The sequence below is a fragment of the Lithobates pipiens genome, unplaced genomic scaffold, assembly GCF_037356315.1.
Source record: "Lithobates pipiens isolate NorthernLeopardFrog02 unplaced genomic scaffold, aLitPip1_a1.2 Scaffold_13, whole genome shotgun sequence".
Taxonomy (NCBI): domain Eukaryota; kingdom Metazoa; phylum Chordata; class Amphibia; order Anura; family Ranidae; genus Lithobates; species Lithobates pipiens.
Window position 1 is genome coordinate 311975839 of NW_027507718.1, and position 19994 is coordinate 311995832.

The window sequence follows — 19994 nt, forward strand, 5'->3', positions numbered from 1 at the left end:
TATTATTCCCACTGACACCAATGAAGGAGCACTATTCCTCTCACTGACACCAATGATGGGGCACTATTCCTCCCACTGACATCAATGATGGGACACTATTCCTCCGACTAATAACAAAGATGGGGTATTATTTACTACCACTGTCACCAGGACATGTTCTTTTTCTGCTGGCCACAGTCCAGCCTCCCTAAAATTTAAAGGACAGCAAACTGGCTCTTTGTTTAGAAAGTTTTGAGAGTCCTGTACCAAACTATGCAAAAATATGGTGTTTTGAGTTTTGACATTTACAATAACTTTAAACTTAAATTACCTAAACAAATTAAACTAACTAAAGTATCACTATTTGTCATACCCGAGGGTCCCTGTAGGGGGCAACCTGCTTCTTATTCCTTTGTTGCTAGATGATTTAAAAATGTATTTGTGCCTATAGCCTAAAGGCGGTTCCCATCTCTCCTGTTAGAACAGTATATCAGATCTTAGTGTATCATGGGCTTCCCAGCATCAGGCATCTGTTTCCCAGATTCCCAGAAGGGTGCCATCTGATCTTCTGTTCACACATCTTAAGTTACTAGGTGGATGTTTAGGTTTCTTCTGATGTCAATTTAGGACTAATTTCTGATTTATAGAGACATCTTTTAGGCCTGTTGGACTTTTTGCTTACCCGTAAAATCCTTTTCTTGGAATACATTACAGGACTCAGGTACCTCCCATCTTTTGTAAAACAGAAAATAAACTGCACTTGTGATAAAAAACAAATTACAGCTGCAACAATCAAGTGAGATAGTATCACAATAAAGAATGAATACAAAAAAAAAATGTTGTGCTAAATAATATAAAAAACCTCCCATCTATTGTTATGATTCACTTCTTACTGATTGCTCTAAACCGAGGCTTGTTGGGAATAGAATGAGTTATGTTAGACTGCTCTTACAGCTTTGTTTGCCTTTGTTAACTTGAAGAGAGCTACATAATGTCATTATTTGTAATGTATCACAAGAAAAGGATTTAATGGTTAAGTCAAAAATCCAATTTTTCTTTCTAGTCATATTCAAAATGCTTCCGTATTTGTTAAAGTGAAATGACTAAGCCCAAGAGCTGCCAGTTATCTTGTTGTATAATCTCAGCTATGAATCTTTTCTTCAAATCTCCATTCTGACCCATACTCTAGTTTTAACAGTGATGTGCACGAACAGAACCAGAAAGTTCGTAAACCTCTCACACAGTCACACTCTCCCTTCTGGGGTTCCAGTCATCGTGTGACACATGTAGACTCTGCCTCTTAACAGTGTATAGTAATAAAACAAATTTCAGAAGGGATGGCTTTGGTGATGTCTGTTTGACTGTGAGCCAGCATCCCACTGGGTTATTAATATAGATGTAAGTTCAGCTTTTACTGCTTAACTTTTCAACCTATGGTAACCCATCCTTAATGTTTGCACTAACACTAAAACATCATGTACAGTTAAGAAAACAACATAGATTATAATTGTAATACTAAGCCTAAAAATATAATAGACATTAAATGGAGATAATTATGGCCTCTTATATTATTACTTTTAGAAAAAGGCAATTCATCAGTAAATTAGAGTTACATGGGATAGCACATGTGGTTATATCAGTTTAAAAAAATATTGCTAGGTATTAGTATACGAAAGACATAAAGGCAGATAAAATAAATAATGTTACAACTATGTTCTTTATTGTGATAACTTTAGGGTTGGCACTATTTAACATTATTCCTCCGACAAGATTACATTATTTACTGTTTTTAATATGTAAGCAGAACTCTGTTTTTATAATTACCTCATCTATCCCACCATGTATTTGCTGGTCCACTGGGTCATTTAATGGCCTCCGTCATTCAACCCACTTTCTGTGAGCCCAGGTTGTCAATCATACACCCAATGATTATCATGCAGACTGGACACTCAGTACTGGTAAGGAAAGAAACACTGCCCACCACCAGTGGAAAAGAGGAAAGACCCATGTCATGACCAGACAGTCCAGAAAAGTGCACAATAAAAAACTGCGACTATGGCATGCCTTAAGTGTAGACACTGTACATGAGCTAGTATGCAGATTGTAAGTGAAAATACTGCAAAAAGAAATAAACATTTGCATGTTTGATTAAGTATTTAACAATATTTAACAGCCACCCAGCGATCCATTTGTGTGGTGTGTGGGCATTAAAGTCCACCCTTTTGCTGCTTTACATATGTGTTGGGTAGTTGTAGAGGGTTTAGGTATTTGTGCGTTGTCAATGTTGTCTTTTTGGCCACATGAAAAGATCCTTTTCCCAATGAATGGTATTTTTAAAAAAAATATTTGCTTTCTTTGGTGCCCATCCCCCATGGCTACAAGCCTTGAAAATATCTTTAAAAATAGCTATCCTCCCACAGGCTTCAGTGGGGGGTCATGCTAAATTCACAGTTTATGAACCTCCCACTAACCGAACCAGGCCCTGTATACTTCTAATTATTATAATCGATCATGATAATATAGATAATACTGATAATTTTTTTTATTTATATACCAATTTTTTTCAAAATTTGTATTATCATGTATCGTCATTGCCATAGTTACTATGTAATTACAAATACCCAATACCTTACATCTTTGAGATGCAGAAGGGAACAAGAAGGTTCAATGTGGACTGTATACTCTTACCTTGTGTGTGCCAGCTCCTAAGATGGATTTTTATACATTTGTCAGAGAATAAAGGTAGAAAAGGAATGCTACACTCTCCCAGATGCTTTGAGAGTCTTAAATCAGCTCTGCCCAAACAATCACCATAAATAGTCACTGAACCTTCTTCTATACAAATTTATTTTCACTTATGAGGCTGGCAAAATAATAACTTTTCAAGGTGTTGCCAGCTCATGTTATCTCACATATTAGTCCCCCCATATATCTATTTCAGACACGAACACATCCCTCACTGAGGAGACTGTCCCCACCTTCCTTACAAATGTGCTAAAACCATTTTTAAAAACTTCCTGAAGGTCTTTTCTACCACTCATCAGGTTGATTACACACCAGCACCACATTACCCTACAGTAAAAAAAAAAATGTACTGGTCGTTACTTCTGAAAGCAATGAGATTGACTGATTATTCTCTGTGTGGAGAAAGAGATATTCTGCATAGGTGATTCTTCACTGTGGGTGCAGAGATCTTCGGGTTGTGATAACAACTCAATGAAAGTAAGCCCCCCCCCAATCCCATGAAAAAATATTGTCTCAACCTTTAAACAATATCTCTTATACTGTTACAACATAAAGGGCACCCCTTTGTTCCTTCTACTCATTTTGTTTCCAGTTTTTTGAAGTATCTGTTTCATCCAAAAACATACTTTTTCCACATAGGGGAATATTCAGTAGAATACAGTCACCTCAAAGTTCAGTCTTCTATTTTTCTCAACATCTGTTTCTTACAGATTCCATCTTTGTCTTGCTCTCTCCAACCTCTTAACTAGGTTTTCCTTAGACCTACCCTGTCTTTTTCAATAAAAAACAAATAAAGGCTCTGATAGTCTCTTAGCCCTTGTACTTGCAGTCGGACATTCCGACGAAAAATGTCCGATTGGACCATGTTGTCGGATAATCCAACTGTGTGTGGGCTCCATCGGACTGTTTATATTGGAATATCCGACCGACAAAGTTTTAAAGCTGGGCTATAAAATTTTCCAACAACATGATCCAATCGGACTTTGTGCGATCATTTGTAGAGAATTCCGATCGGACAAAAAGTCACGCATGCTCAGATCAAATTCCTAGACCAAAGCTATTGGCTACTAACCTGAACGTAGTCCCATCGCAACGAAATAACGTCATCATGTCACGAACGATTGGATTTTCCGACAACTTGTCCGACCGTGTGTATGCAACACCAGTTTCGGACAAAATCCGTCGGATTTTGTTGTCGGAATGTCCGACCGTGTGTACAAGGCCTTACAGTTTACCAGTAAGACTACATCTAGACTGTTTACATCTAGAAAACGTTATGTTCATTCAGGCAGGCCAGGACACCCACACACTGAGTGTTTCTTTCTCAAATTCTCCATTGCATTGGCATCCATAAAATGTACAATGTATATTAGTTGCATGCATGGTTTTAAGGACCAGTCATTTCTACAATGAAATTCTGAAAACCACCTGTTGTAGGGTAATACCTTATTTTGAGGATAATATTACTGTATAAACAGATTTTATTTTTTGTACAATAGTATTCAACAAGCATTCATCCAAAAACAACTCATATGCTGCCCACAAATACATTTTTGAAAAAAATATTTAAAAAAAGTCCAAAAGTATAAATAGTCCAAAGTGAAAATTTCAAACCCAGTAGTGGAAAATTACACTTCTATAAAAGTGGGCTCCAAGTGAAAAGTCAAAGTCCACCTTTGCCTAGAGGGTGAACGCTCACCTCTAAAAATGTACCCTCACCGCCAAGAGAACCTAATTTGCTCCAGTTTGTATATGCAATCATTCAGAGAAAGAGCAAGACCCAGCTATACAACCATGCTACTTGATGACATTGTCCACAAAGGATATCCATCTCTTAAGCTCAAAAGGAAGAGAGGTAAACCATAGTGCTCCCCACCTAAAAACACTTTATGAAAATCATAAACCTGCCCTCACATGTATAATAAAACCAGACAGACAGTTCTAAATGGCATCAACCAGTGTGAAATTCAATGATATCTGGGAGGAGCATGAACAAATACCACTGTTTTAAGACAGGGATCTCTCCAGCCCTACATGTTTTATCATGAATGATATAATTTAGATTTTTTGGACTTTATTTGAATATTTTTTTAACAAATTTCTTTGTGTGCAACATATGGATAGTTTTTGGTAACATATAAGTTGTTTTTTGGAAACATTAGTGTTGTCACTTCTATACGCACACAATGAACCATTTTTATGGAGATTTTTATTGCAATGTTTTATGTAGTTTTCAGCGCAACACATTCTTACACATAAAATATTTTTTTTTTATCAGTTTTATTTCAGCACTTGCCAACATTTTGCTAATTGTTGATTAAAAAATATTCTTCCATAACATTTACTGTGGACTTTCATCTCATTATAACTTTAATATGTTCTTAAACAGTGACATTACCCAAAATTAATCTTTTGAGAACATATATTGGGGATTATAAAAAGTAACTGAAAGCTCTGTTTCAATATTAAGTCATTTCTGACTGATAAAGTAGGAACACAATTATGGAAACATTTCCAGGGCAGAGAACATTAATTGAAGATATTTTGTTTTGTGTTTTGAGACAATAAAAAACAAAGTGCACAATTATTAAATCTGACATTACAATTATAGTACATAATTGCTATAAAATGTTTTGTCATGTATTCTTTGAAAGGAACATGACTTACTAAAACACAGTGAACTCTAAAGAAGAAAACTTCCTGTAGTGTAACAATGTAAATTAGGAATTTAAATACGCATGGGGTTAGCTTTAATGACAAATAATATATTTTACTAAAAGTATTTTTTTTTTCATATAAGTTGTCTTCTTTTCAACTTTCCCATTTTATTACCTATAATCAGTATAACGCAGAGCATTAGCTAACCTTTACTCTTTGTTCTTTAAGTAAAGATGAGTAACCTTCCCAAAATATGCTCTCTCAATGATTTTCCCGAATTACCTTGGTGATCAACTTCACGGCATGAAAATTTGCATTGATTCAGATATTTTCCCAGCATGCGTTTTTAAGCATTAAAAATCATTGAAGAAAATGTTTCTCAAAGAATCCTCACTCATGCCACTCCTTTTCAAAACGAATACACATTTATAAAGGACATCACTAAATGTTACTTTTATATTTGCTTTTAGGAAAATGAGGGAAGCAAGGGAGGACACAAGGGGATGAACCCCACCCCATGCAGGCTAAACAAATATCAATTGCTCACATCCTACTGGAGAATACTGCAGTAAAGGACCAATATGGACCTGCCTGTGGGGTGCCCATGTGCTTTCACCCTTGGGCACAAGGCAGGCCAGTCTGGGGGCAGACAAAACCATTTCATTTTACAAAGTTAGCATTATTATAATGCAAATTACATTGAAGTGAATGGCTATGCCCTTATAACCATACATAAGTGATTAAAAAATATACAGTACATATTAGACTTGTGCACAACGGAAAATTTAGTTTAGTTTTGGTTCGTTGTCATTCGTAAAATACATAATTTTGTTCTGTTATATTCATTATGTTACCTTAATACATTTTCGGATAATTTGTTATTTCTGTAGAGTGTCAATATTTGTTATACTGAATCTCGAATCATGTTGAATTCATTCGTTATAGGCACTATAATTTTGTTTGTATTCCTTGAAATTCGATATTTATGTATGTATATATATATATATATATATATATATATATATATATATATATTTGTGATAATGATTCATAGTTTGGAAAGCCATTTGTTTATTGAATCTTTTAACACATAATATCTCTTCTCCTCTGCTCAAATACAATACAACACCCTTCTCACTTAGTTCTCAGGAATGCACTTTGCCCGTAATCCAACCTCCAGCACAAAATTAATCAGCTGATTGGACTGTAAGATTTACTTTGAGTTGATCTTTTGTTTCATTTGGTCTTTAAGAAATTACTGAATCATGTCGAATTCATTCGTTATATGCGCTATCATTTCTTACGAAGCGCATTGCACAAACCTAATACATATGGTCACTGGTCAGGACTAGATTAATAGATCTGGCTTAAATGAACAATTTGATAGAAGGATATAATGCAGGAAGCCATGAGTAACATTGGATTCACTTCTGGGGATGTTAATAAACTTTATTTTAAAATTTGTCAAGTATGAGGGGTTTTTTCCTCTTTTTTTACGTTTAATTCTGTGGTGCTTTTAATTACCTCAAAGTCTTTGTGGGAATGAGTAAGGGATATTGTTTTCCTTAAATAATAAACATGTTATACTTAACTGCTCTATACATGGACTCCCACCGGGGCTATCCTCTCCTCCTTTTTTCTGAATGCCCCCATAGCAAGCTGTTGTTAGGGTACTCATGTAGATGTGCTCTCATGTCGGGAGGATTTGATTGACAGCAACAGAAGCCAGTGGCTTCCTCTGCTGTCTCTGTGTTATGTCACACAGGAAGAGGACGAGGAGGAGGAGGAGGCTTGTGTCAGCATGGAGGTGGAGACTGGCACTCAGCATCAGCAGCAGCAGTCTTTTAAGGGTGATTTACAGTCCCAAGAAACACGTGGGCTTGTACGTGGCTGGGAGGAGGTGGCTGCGGATCATGTTGTCCTTAGTGACCCAGAGGAATCCGGGCAGAATGCCCCAGCTAACCTACGCTGCATGGCCTCACTGATCATGCAAAGCCTGCGAAAGGATCCTCGTATTCTTCGGATGAAGGAGAGGGACCATTACTGGCTGGCCACTCTCCTTGATCTAGGTACAAGGGTAAGGTTGCGGACCTTATCTTGCCATTGCAGAGGGAGCAGAGGATGAGACTTCTCCGGGAGGCCTTGCAGAAAGGTCTGTGCAACACGTTTCCAGAGACTGGGACAATGTGTTGCTGAGGCTTCGGTCAGTCACAGAAGGAGCGGTGGAGAAGGTGGCAGTCTGACCGATGCGTTCAGACAATTTTGTAGTCCGCATCCCCAATGTATGATCGGTTCCAGCAACCATTGCCAGCGTCTGATTTACATGGTGCAGGAATACCTAGGGGCAAGGTCAGACATGGACACCTTTCCCACTGAAAATCCTCTGGCTTACTGGGTCTTGAGGTTGGATCACTAGCCAGAGCTTGCATAGTATGCAATTGAGCTACTGGCCTGTCCTGCATCCAGCGTTCTTTTGGAACGCACCTTCAGTGCTGCTGGAGGCTTTGTAACTGATCACAGGGTGCGCTTGTCCACCGACTCGGTTGATCACCTGACCTTCATAAAGATGAATCAGTCTTGGATCACCACCAGCTACCAAGCACCTGAAGCTGATGTAACCAAATATTTTTTTTTTTTGAAATGTCACATCCCTTCAAGACTACCTATGCTGATGCTGAGTGACTGTCCTGTTATGTTGACTGACTATCCTCTTCCTCCTCAATGATCCTGCTGATAGCTTGGAAGAACATTTTTAGTTCTGGTTGATGCCACCAGTGGCTAAGGCCCCATTTTTCCTTTCAAAATATTTGATTGTTTTGCAATAGAATACATTGTACAATTAACATTGTACGTCGTACAATGACATTTGTGGGTACACGGTTTTACAATTAAAGAGTTGAACATGTTAACAAACTTTCAACATAAAACAAATATCACAGCTAGCGTTGAGAAGTAGTGAATATAAATTCACAGTAAAGGTAGAAGTAGTCTCGCCCTCCCAGCGGCACCCCAAATAGGATCATTAGTGCCACAGGGTGGACGGGCCCACCAGGGATAAGGGAGAAAGAAAAAAAAAACATTCCAACTAGTGAATGAAGTAATTTGACAGCCTACACCGTACATGTCGTCTGGGGGTCAAAAAGTGTTGCTCTGTCAAGAGTCTATGAGTTGAGGTTGTCGATTGCTTGTCACAGCAGTGGTCCATTTGTTCCAGGGTTGCCAGTGGATGGCTGTTTGGGAGGCTTGGCCATTGCTTGTCGCTATCACTGTTTCATAGCTGTAGTGTAAGGCTACTAGATCTGTAACTTGGGATACCGTCAACTTGGCGTCGGATTTCCAATGTCTAGTTATGTTGAGTCTTGCGGCAAGGAGTATGTGAGTTTTTATGTATCTGAAGGGGTGAGGTATGTCTTCAATGGTCAAATTTAGGAGAGCTAGTGCGGGTGATGGGGGTGTTGAACATTTGGAGATGTCCGTGATGAGCTGGAATGTCTTGATCCAATAGGTGTGGAGATTGGGACAGGTCCAGAGGATGTGGAAAATGTCACCGCTATGTGATTTGCACCTCCAACAAGTGGAGGGGTATTGAGGATTAAAGGAGGATAGTCTGATACCAACGTAGAGTTATTTTTTGTGTAAGCTCCCAGAGGGCTGCACATTTAGTTGTTTTATATATGGATTTAAGTGCACGTTGTCATTGTGTGTAGGAAAAGTTTTGTGCAAGGTCTGCTTCCCATCTACAGTGTGAATCCAATTTGGTAAAGTTGGTCTTATTATGGAGTAGGTTGTAAAAGTGTGATATAACTCTAGTCTTGGAGGTAGGGGTGGTGAGATAGTCCCAGGTTTTGGAGTCTACCATGTATAGGGGAAGTGGTAGATTACTCATGCAATAATGAATTCGGATATATGTGAATTGTTCGGAGGCAGGGAGACCGTATTCAGCCTGGAGTTTGGGGAATGGTTTTAAATGAGATTCGTGAACTAGATCCTGTAAGGAATGGATCCCTTTGAGGGTCCATTTCGTAGTTGGTATGTCTGGCGTTAAAAATGAAAGGGTTCCCAATGGGATATTAAATTGGCGGGAAGGTGGGAGTTGGGTACTCTGGGATGTCAGTTTCTTCCAGCCGAGGGCAGAGGCTTTCATGGTTGGGGAGATAGAGCCCGGAATTGGGGCATTTAAAAGGCGTGCTTAATAGCCATTCTTTTAGGTTGGGTTTAAGGATCATGGAGCTTTCTATTTGTGCCCAGGGTGTGCATGGGGATGGACAGAACCAGTTAGGTAGTTGGGCTAAGATAGCGGCCGTGTGGTAGTCTTAAAATAGTATGGAGCCCACACCCCCTGCTAGTTTATGCTTAATCAGCTTAAGATGGGCGCATCTAGGCCTCTTGCCGTTCCACAAGTACTGATTGTAGATAGATTGTAGGGATCGAAAGAATGAGGAGGGAAGTGGGATGGGGAGTGTTCTGAAAAAGTACAGGATTTGGGGGAGACAGGTCATTTTGAAGGCTGCGAGCCTCCCAGACCAGGAGAGTTCGTGTTTCACCATCTCTTGGGATGTCAAGTGGATGTTATGTAGGAGGGGTAGATAATTACAGGATTACAGGTGTCAAATCGTCCTCGGTAGTTTGACCCCCAAGTAAGGAATGTCCATGTCTGCCCATGCAAATGGGTATTGTAATTGCAATAGGTTCCTTGTAGTAGCATCAATGTGGATGTCAAGATTAGATGATTTAGTGGTGTTTACCTTATAATACGAGACAGAACTGAACCAGGTTAACAATTTCTGTATTTCAGCCAGGGAGGAAGCCGGATTGGTGAGGATTAGAATGACGTTGTCAGCAAATAGACTGATTTTGTGGGTAACTGGACCAATTTGTATCCCAGAGATTGCAGGGTTAGAGCGGACGTGTTCAGCCGAGGGTTCCATGAGCAAGTTAAATATGAGGGGGGATAGAGGACATCCTTGGCATGTGCCTTTGGTTATGGAAAAGGGCGTGAGAGCATTCCTTCAGTAAAGACTTGGGCTTCAGGGTTAGAGTACAATGCCATGATTGCGCTTAAAATGTGGCCCTGAAAGCCACATTTTTGGAGAACAGCTTTGAGGTATGACCAATGGACTCTGTTGAAAGCCTTCTCTGCATCTAAAGATAGAAGCAGAGAAGGTGTTCCTGTGGATTCAGCATGATGGATGAGATTCACCATCCTTCTAGTGGCATCAGGGGCCTGCCTGCCTTTAGTGAATCCTGTCTGGTCGCTATGTATAATCGCAGGCATAATCTGCAGTAATCTGGTGGCAATTGTTTTGGCATATATTTTGAGGTCCAGGTTAAGTAATGATATTGGATGGAAATTTTGAGGGACATTGGGCTTCCTCCCTGGCTTTGGTATAGTTCTTACAAGAGCTTTTAAGTATTCTGTAGAAAAACCAGAAGAGGAGGCAGCATCATTAAATAATTCAGTCAGGTGTTGGAGCAGTTGCGGGGAATACTGTTTATAGTATTTACTGGAGAGCCCATCTGGGCCTGGAGCTTTACCCCTTGGTTGGGAGTCTATGGTGGTCTTGATTTCCTGTTCCGTGAATGGGGTGTTGAGGGCATGAAGTTGTTCGGTGGACAGAGTGGGAAGGTTAAGTGTGTGGAGGAACTTGTCAAAGTCGTGTTGCGTGGGTTGTGGAGTGAAGGGATCCCTTTGTAGATTGTAGAGGTCTCCATAGTAGGCGCTGAAAGCATCTGCTATGTCTTGCGGGTTATGTATCGGTGTTTTCGTATGGGGTGGAGAAGATGGTCTATCTTGATTTTAGCTCTTCTGCCTTTGAGGCGTTGTGCAAGGCATTTCCCTGCCTTATTAGAGGTGGAGGAAGAGGTCACTTTCAGTTTTTTATATAGAAATTCGTAGGAGTGGAGAAGAAGAGATCTAAGTTCCTGTCTTAGAGTCAGTAATTTGATTGTCTGTGAGTCCGTGGGAGACTGTTTATGGGCTAGTTCTAGAGCTGCTATTTGAGCTGTCAGTTCGTCAAGATGCTGCGTCCTCTTTTTTTAATGAAGCAAGCTTATTTTGATCAACATCCCTCTCATGAAGGCTTTGTGAGCACTCCACACCACGCCGGGGTCAGACACAGTGCCTTTGTTGAGTAAGAAGAATTTGGTGAGGTGGTTTGAAATCTCTGGGATATAAGTATCATTTTGGATTATGAAGTTGTTTACTCGCCAGAGGAAAGTGTTATTTTGTAGGACAGAGTCGTCTATCGATATTGTGATTGGGACGGGGTCTGACCATGTCGTGGTGTGAATCTCCGAGGCAGAGATTCTCTGCAAGAGAAATTTAACTGATAAGAAGAGGTCTATTCTGGAGTATGTTCGGTGTCTAGAGGAGAAGAATGTAAAGTCTTGTTCGGATCCATGGTGGCACCTCCAGACATCATATAAAGCTTGAGAGGAGAGAAAGCTTTTCAGGGGTGAAGATTGTCGTTTCGCAGCGGATGTAGAGTCTAGATCAGAGTCGGGAGGTAGGTTAAAGTCTCTGCATATAAGCAGGTGGCCCTTCTGGTTAGGCCAGGCAGTGCAAAGGACCTTGCATAGAAAGTTCATTTGGTGGGAGTTGGGGGCGTAGACGGTGATGATCGTGTATGTCACTCGGTATAAGTTGAATATGAGAATTATAAAGCGGCCTTCAGGGTCTAATACGTTGTGAAGCATTTGGAAGTCAACCGTGTCCCTAATTGTGATCATAACCCCTCTGGTCTTAGTGGAATGGGTTGTATGGAAAATATGTGGAAATTGGCGGTGTTTACAGAGGTGAGTATCGTCTGGGAGTAGATGTGTTTCCTGAATGCAGGTGACATCGCTGTGGAGCGTGTGTACAGTCCTCCACAGTGAGTGATGCTTGGCGGGTTGATTCAGCCCGTTGGCATTTAGGGAAAGGATGTTGAGTGGCATCTTGAGTGTGTAGACGTGTTAAGGTTGAAGAGCAAGACTTACAGTTAGTTGAGTAGGCGGTTCCGGGTCTGGAGACAGCTGTATGAAGATGAGCAGCAATCCAAGTGTTGGAAATCTGGTAGAGTCAAAGCTGTGGATAGAACAACACTATATACGTAGGTTAGTTGCATAGAGAAGGATGGGGAGGAGGGAAGAAGGGGGATCTAGCCAGAAAGGGAGCTAGGGGGAAAGAGGGTATGGGATAAGAGAGTCAGTCAAGCAGGCTGTTGCCAAGAGAGAGTTTGAAGTATCCCTGTAAAGTGCTGTGATTGAAGAAAATAACAATTTAAAGAAGAAACCAAATGAAAATTTCAAAGGTTCGCAGAGGGGTGCAGAGCGCCACAATAGCCTCTCACAGGAGAGTATAAAGAGTCTACAATACCGGAGAACTTAAGCAAGGGTGACAGAGCATCAGGGCTCGGGGCTACTTGTAGTCGTAGTATGACCAGGTTGATCAATTACTGCCGTGGCCTCTAGCTGTTGGTGGTGTCCAGGTTTCTGTGAGGTGGATGTGGACCCTTTGGGTGAACCAGAGGTTTGGGGGGTCTATCGGGCTTCCCCAGGTGTGGAGCAATTTCAGGCCCTTCTCGAGGTCTCCTATGGTGTGGGTTTGCCCGTTTTTGGTGATGAGAAGCGTGGCCGGGTACCTCCATTTATAAGGCACTTTATGGTTTTGTAGGCCTTTCATTATTGGGTTCAATAGACGTCTCAGTTGAAGAGTATACTTGGATAGGTCTGGGAGAAGTTGAAGCCCGGTGTAAGGGGCTGGTAAGGGTGTATTAGCTTTCATCCCCATCAGTAACTTTTCCTTGATGTGGTAGAAGTGGACCCTCATTAAAATGTCCCTAGGGACTGAGGATGCTAGGTGTAGTGGCTTGGCGATTCTTTGTATCCTGTCAATGAGGACATCTCGTGGAGACGCTTCAGGGATAATGAGGTGGATCAGGTCTGTCGCAAAGCGCGGTAAGTCCGCTGGGGGTACACTCTCAGTGACTCCCCTTAACTTGATATTGTTCCTGCGAGATCTGTCCTCGAGATCAGCCAGCTTGGCCCGCATCCACAGTTGTTCTTTTTTTTTTTTTTTTAAACTTAGATTTTTATTGATAGTTTTCATAAGGCGTATGCATGCATTACAAGAAAAAGGATGTAGTTGCAATTATTCGTGTAAAAGAGAAAGAAAAAAAAAAACAGAGGAGAAGAGTTTGGGTACATCATCATTTTCGTTAACAGCGATTGATAGTAGGTCTAACAACAACAGTACTAATATATCAAGTGAACATAAGATAACAGAGATACAACTGCACTTGATAGGCCGAGTGGCCAACTCATCTGGGTATAACACAAGATACATACGTTATGTAAAACAGTTATAAGGATTGTGAGTAGCCGATTTTACCGTATAGTAAGACAGTTAGAGTATAACACATATCAGAGTTTTACGTTGAACGGATTTGGTGCCAAGGGTTATGTCAGTCGAGTACTTCTCGGATCAGTGATCCAAGGTTCCCAGTCCCTGAGGAATTTATTCTTTGAGAGGTGAGCTTTGGAGAAATTGTGTTCCAATTCGAAATTGGAGTTTAGAATGGATATCACTTCTCGGAAGTCCGGAGGTTGCAAGGATTTCCACTTACGAGCGATAGCCAGTCTTGCGGCTATTAATATGTGGGTGGCTATCGTTTGTAGCTTTTTGGGCCAGGATGGTATCGTTAGTCCTAGAAGGATATCTAAGGGTGTCAGATTGGAGGTAGCACAGTTAATTATTTGGAGAGTGTTTCGGATATGGGACCAAAAGTCTTTAAGCGATGGGCAATCCCACCAGATATGAAAAGGCGTTCCTATGGATCCGCATCCCCTCCAGCACAGAGGAGATGCATCTGGAAAGAACCGTGCAATTCTGTCGGGCGTGTAATACCAGTGATGGAATATTTTTTGTAATGTTTCCCAGTGTGTTGTACAGCGTGAAAGCTTGGCAGGAAGAGAGAGAGCTTGGAGCCATACATGGTTAGGTGGGCTGTTTGGGACGTGTTTAGACCACTTTAAAATACTGGCTTGTAGCGGATCATCTGAGGATCGGGAAAGCCCTTGCATGTAAGATCGTTTGAGGTGAAATATGCTACCGTGGCATGCAATATCCCGCGGTGATGAGTCCATTTGATTTTGTTAAGTAAGGACCTAACCCCTTAAATATATATAGAAGGATTTGTGAGAGATTAGATAAGTAGATTGGAGCTCTGCAAAAGATTTTAGCCGTGAGGCGGAAAATAATTTCCCTAGATCCGAGATGCCCGCTTCAACCCAAGGTTGTATGGGGAGGTCAGGTAGAATGAGGGTTAGCGATTGAGTAGGAATAAGGGGCAATAAAGAATGTGGTATGCCTGTCGACATTTGTGAAAGGGATGACCATACTCTAATGGAGGCAGATACAGTGTCTAACGCGTAGTGTTGAATTCCAGGTGCAAGAATATAGGCAGATAAAAGTAGTTTGGGTTTGGTAGATAGTATTTCTGCTTCTATCTGTGCCCAGTTAGATGGGCTAGATGTACCCCACCAAACCTTAAGTTGCTCTAGAACAACTGCTTTGTAGTATAGAGTGACATTGGGGACTCCCATACCACCTTTACAGATTGGAGTTGTAAGGATTTTCCTATTAATCCTGGGTTTTTTACCTTGCCAGATAAAGGCATGGAGAATGGCTTGAAGAGATCTCAAGTGCACCGGTAGGAATGGTATCGGGAGAGTGCGGAAGATGTATAAGATGTGGGGGAGCAGAAACATTTTAACTAGTGCAATCCTGCCAGCCCATGAGACAAACGGATGGTTCATCCCATGCGATAATTGATGGAGCCTCTCTGTGAGGGCCGAGTAATTAGCTCGCAGAAGTTGTGTACTGGAGGAAGTTAATTTGATTCCCAAATACGTCAGAGACGCAGAAGTAGACCAGGAGAAGGGTGAGATTGTGGATATATGTTGGACCGTCGATTTGTCAAGGCCTAGAGCTAGCATCAAAGATTTGCTGTGGTTCACCTTATAAAGCGAGATAGCACTAAATTGACCTAGTATTTGTTGAACTACTCCCAAGGACTGTTGTGGATCGGAGAGCGAGATTATTACATCGTCTGCGTATAATCCTATTTTATGTTCTACTTGTCCTATTGTGACACCTTTGACGTCTGTGTTGGAGCGAATGTGCTGGGCTAGTGGTTCCATTATCATAGCGAAAATTAGAGGGGAAAGGGGGCATCCCTGACGGGTACCATTAGTAATAGAAAAGGGATCCGAGATGACTCCAGATGTCCATACCCGTGCACTAGGGGACGAATAAAGGCATAAGATGGCTTGTAGTAGTTTGTCGGATATGCCAAATTTACGTAGGACAGCTTCCAGATATAGCCAATGAACTCTGTCAAACGCCTTCTCTGCATCCAAGGAAAGGAGCAGAGAAGGCGTTTTGGTGTGTTCTGTCCACTGAATAATGTCAATAAAGCGACGAGTGCCGTCCGAGGTTTGCCTTCCAGGGATGAAGCCCACCTGATCTATATGGATCAGTTGAGTCATCACCGTGGATAGTCTAAGAGCCAGCAGTTTAGTGTACAATTTGGTGTCCGTATTTAAGAGTGAAATAGGTCTAAAGTTTCCCGGAGTATCCGAGGGTTTACCCGGTTTGGGTAGGGTTACTATAAGGGCATTCAGACACTCCTTTGGCATTATGCCAGAGGAGGCATATTGATTAAAGGCGTTACAGAGATGAGGGGAGAGGATGTCATTGTAGTGCTTATAATATTCATTAACAAATCCGTCGGGTCCTGGTGCTTTATGTAGTGGGAGCGATTTGATAGCTGCTTGTACTTCGGTGAGCGAAAAGGGGGTGGATAGGTCTTGCAGTTGAGTCGGTGTCAGTACTGGTAGTTGAACTGAAGAAAGGAAAGCGTTAATAGAGTCGGTAGTTATCGGGGGGTCTGACATCGACGTTTGGAGGTTATATAAGTCCGAATAGAAAGCTGCAAATGTGGTGGCTATGTCCAGGGGATTGGTCATACGTGTACCTTTGGAGTTTAGGAGGTATGGGATTTTGGCCTTGCGTTGTTGTTTTTTAATTTGTTTAGCCAAAAAGGCTCCAGATTAGTTGCTGAAGGCATATGTGTTCAATTTTAGTCGTTTGATGTAGTAGTCAAATTTGTGGTTCAATAGTTCAGTAAGTTGTTTTCTATAGTCACGAAGGGAGTCTAGCAGTATAGTAGTGGGATTGGATTTATGGGCCAGTTCCAGGGATTTAATGCGTTGTAACAACTGGTCTACTTCTGCGTTTCGTCCTTTGCGTTCCCTGGCACCCAGTTTCATAAAAAGCCCTCGCAATGAGGCTTTGTGTGCTAACCAAATTGTAGCTTGGTTGTCTATCGATGCACAGTTGTACTCAAAGTAACTCTTAATCTCGGATTCTATTTCTTTTTCGTAAGTAATATTGGTTAATAGGGATGCGTTCATTCGCCACACCGAGTGATTAGTGGGGCATTGGGGCGGGAACAGGGTCAAAGAGATTGGTGCGTGATCTGACCATGTAATCGTGCCAATATGGGCTTCTGAGGTGGACAATAAAGCTTTTTTGTTTGTGAGAAAGAGGTCGATCCGAGAGTAGGAGTTGCCCGGGTAGGAGTAAAAAGTGTAATCGCGTTCAACATCGTGTGTGCACCTCCACGGGTCGTATAGATTTTCATTGGTCATGAACGTGGAAAGGGCGGAGGAGTCCTTCCTACTAGGATTGGTTGTATCTAGCAAAGGGTCAGGAATGTCATTAAAGTCTCCGCATATGATTAGGGAGTCATGCTTAACCAGTTGTAATTTGGACCTGAGGCGTTTGAAAAACTTCTTTTGAGAGGTGTTGGGCGCGTAGACATTTACTAACGTTAAGACTTGGTTATCAACCGTTGCAGTTAAAACGATAAACCTTCCCTCCTCATCCGTGTCAATGTGTTGTGGGTTAAAAGAAATGTCGGAGCTAACAGCTATCATTACCCCACATTTCTTTTTAGTGTGGTTAGAGAAAAAGTAGTGTGAATAATTTTTATGTGTACATTTGGGTGGATTATGTTGCGTAAAGTGCGTTTCTTGCACACATACTATGTCAGCTTTTTGTTTACACGCTTCTTTCCATAGGAGGTTTCTTTTGAAGGGGGAGTTAAGACCTTTGGCGTTGAGGGAAACTATTTTAATTGGCATGGCGGTCAATTATGGAATAGAGTTGCACAGATGTTGAGCGCGACCACAGGTAGAATAAGACAGTGTATTACAATTCTATACAGTACAATAATCTATGTTGACAGTTATGACTTACATCTTGTAAAATCTGTGATCATTAAGATTACAATAAAAGAGGCAGTTCAAATGGGTTTAGAGATGTCGGTATGTCGAAGAAGCGATCGGCATCAGGGACTGGTAGTTCTTACAAGAATCGTTGGGCACCAGTGGTTAGTAAGGTGGTGAGACAGGGGTCGGGAGGAAAAATGGGACCCAAAATAATAAAAGAACAAAAGCAAAAAACTGGGAAGTCAGAAAAAATATCCAAAAGTAATAACAGAGCAGGTTACCTTCAAGGAAACAAAGGTTTAGGAAGGTACCTAAACAGAGTGTGCTTGGCACACTGTACTTCAACGGGGGGTGAAACTGAAGAAGACGCCCAGGCAGGCTTCATGTAACTGGGACAGTGCTTGACGTAGAGGGCATCAGGTTTTGTTGGATTTGTTTAATGGTCGCCGAGGAGGAGGCGGGGAGTCCTTCGGGTGATTTGCTGAATTGTGTGACTTCGGTCGGAGAGGAAGTAGGCCCCAGTTAGTTAGCTTCTTGTACCCGTCCTTGGGTGACAGGATAGGAACCACTTTTTGTTGGTAGGTGACTAGGAGCTTGGTGGGGAGTCCCCAGCGATAAACAATATTGCGCTCTTGGAGTAGGGACGTGACCGGTGAGAACGCTCTGCGGAACTCCATGGTTGCGGGGGACAGGTCCGCGAAAAGCGACACTTTGCTGTAAGGAGCTGGAAGGGGTCTCAAGTTCCTGGCCGCACGAAGGAGTTGTTCCTTGACCTGATAAAAGTGGATTCTTGCTAGAACATCTCGGGGTGTATCATCCGGGAGATGGTCCGGTTTCGCAATTCTGTGCGCTCGGTCGATGGTCATATCATGAGGTGTAAGGTCAGGAAGGAGAGTGAGGAAAAGATGGTGCAAGTACTTTGGCAGCTCGTTAGGTAATACGGTTTCAGGGATACCTCTAAATTTTATATTGTTACGTCTGGACCTGTCCTCGAGGTCTGCGAGCTTCAGCTTTATCTTTTGGATCTCATCCGTGTGGTGGTCGTGTGCGTTGAGGAGTTCATTGTGAGCCTTGCTCATGTCTGAAAGGTGATCCTCCATCATGTCTGCTCTATCTTCCAGGCAGTCTAGCCTGTCATGTGCCTGGGATAGGGAGAGCTGCAGCTCCCTGTGGAGGTCTTTCTGCAGAGTGAGCAGCATAGATTTCAACATGCTTTCAGACACAGGGTTGTCAGTTACCGGTATGGTAGCCAAGGTAGACAAAGGGGTTGAGGTGGCATGAGCAGGGCCAGAGTCAGGGCCATGGTGCTTCTTAGCAGTGGGTGCTTTGTGAGGAGAGTTACAGGGGGAAGAGGCCAGTCTCTTACCTCTCTCTTGCGGTGTGTCCCCTGCGTATAGCGGTGTATGGGGCAGGCTGTCCATCTCCTCATGGTCTCCTCTGCCATCTCTGTCTGTGCCGGGCCGGTCACACTGTGGATCGAGCGGCTGTGACTTGTGCGGCGCGGGGTCCGTGTGCAGAGCGGCCTGTTCGGCGCCATCTTGGCTCCCTCCGTTCTCCATGCGGCCGAAGAATTCAGTCATTCGGCGCGGTTGCGGCGGAGGATGGCGGCGTCCGGGCATGCCGCCGGGTGTCCCACGACTTCCCCGCTCTGTTGTGTGAGAGAGGGTCGGTCAGTTGCGCTGGTGTAGCTGAGGAAGCCTGCTGTGGAGCGGAGCTCTGTGATCAAGCTTCCATCTTGCTCCGCGGCTAGCCACGCCCCCCACAGTTGTTCTTCTTTAATATCATCACAGGTGTCAATGATGTTGTTTACTGTATGAGTACAATCAGACAGGCGCTTCTCAGTATGGGTCACTCTGTGGTCTATTGTACGAATGTCTGAGGTAATTTTTGAGAATAGTGAGGAGAGGTCTGTCATGAGGGAGTTCTGGAGGGAGAGCAGCATGTCCTTCAGGGTCGTGTCCATGACTGGCTGACCTGAGGTGGGGAAGGATGCCATGGAGGATTGTAGGGCCTGGTTGGAGAGGAAGGGATTTGAAGCCTGGGCCTCGATTTGGGGATACAGCGGTCACTGCGGCGGCGCATCTAGCCGCATTTTGGCCTTGCCTGGGCTTCCAAGGAGGGGGTCCTCCTCCCGGGGCTGGGGGGTCCATCAGAGGTACCTGTGTTTTGTAGGGGCTCCGGATAGGCGTCCGGGAGGTCCATGTAGGCTTTGCGTGTTGCGGATGGGCCAGCGCCATCTTGGAGGCCTGAGTCTCTCACCGCCGGCTTGTAAGCAAACTCCATCAGTTTTTTGGGCGATCTTGTTGTGAATCGCTTCCTGAATGGGTTCATGGTGA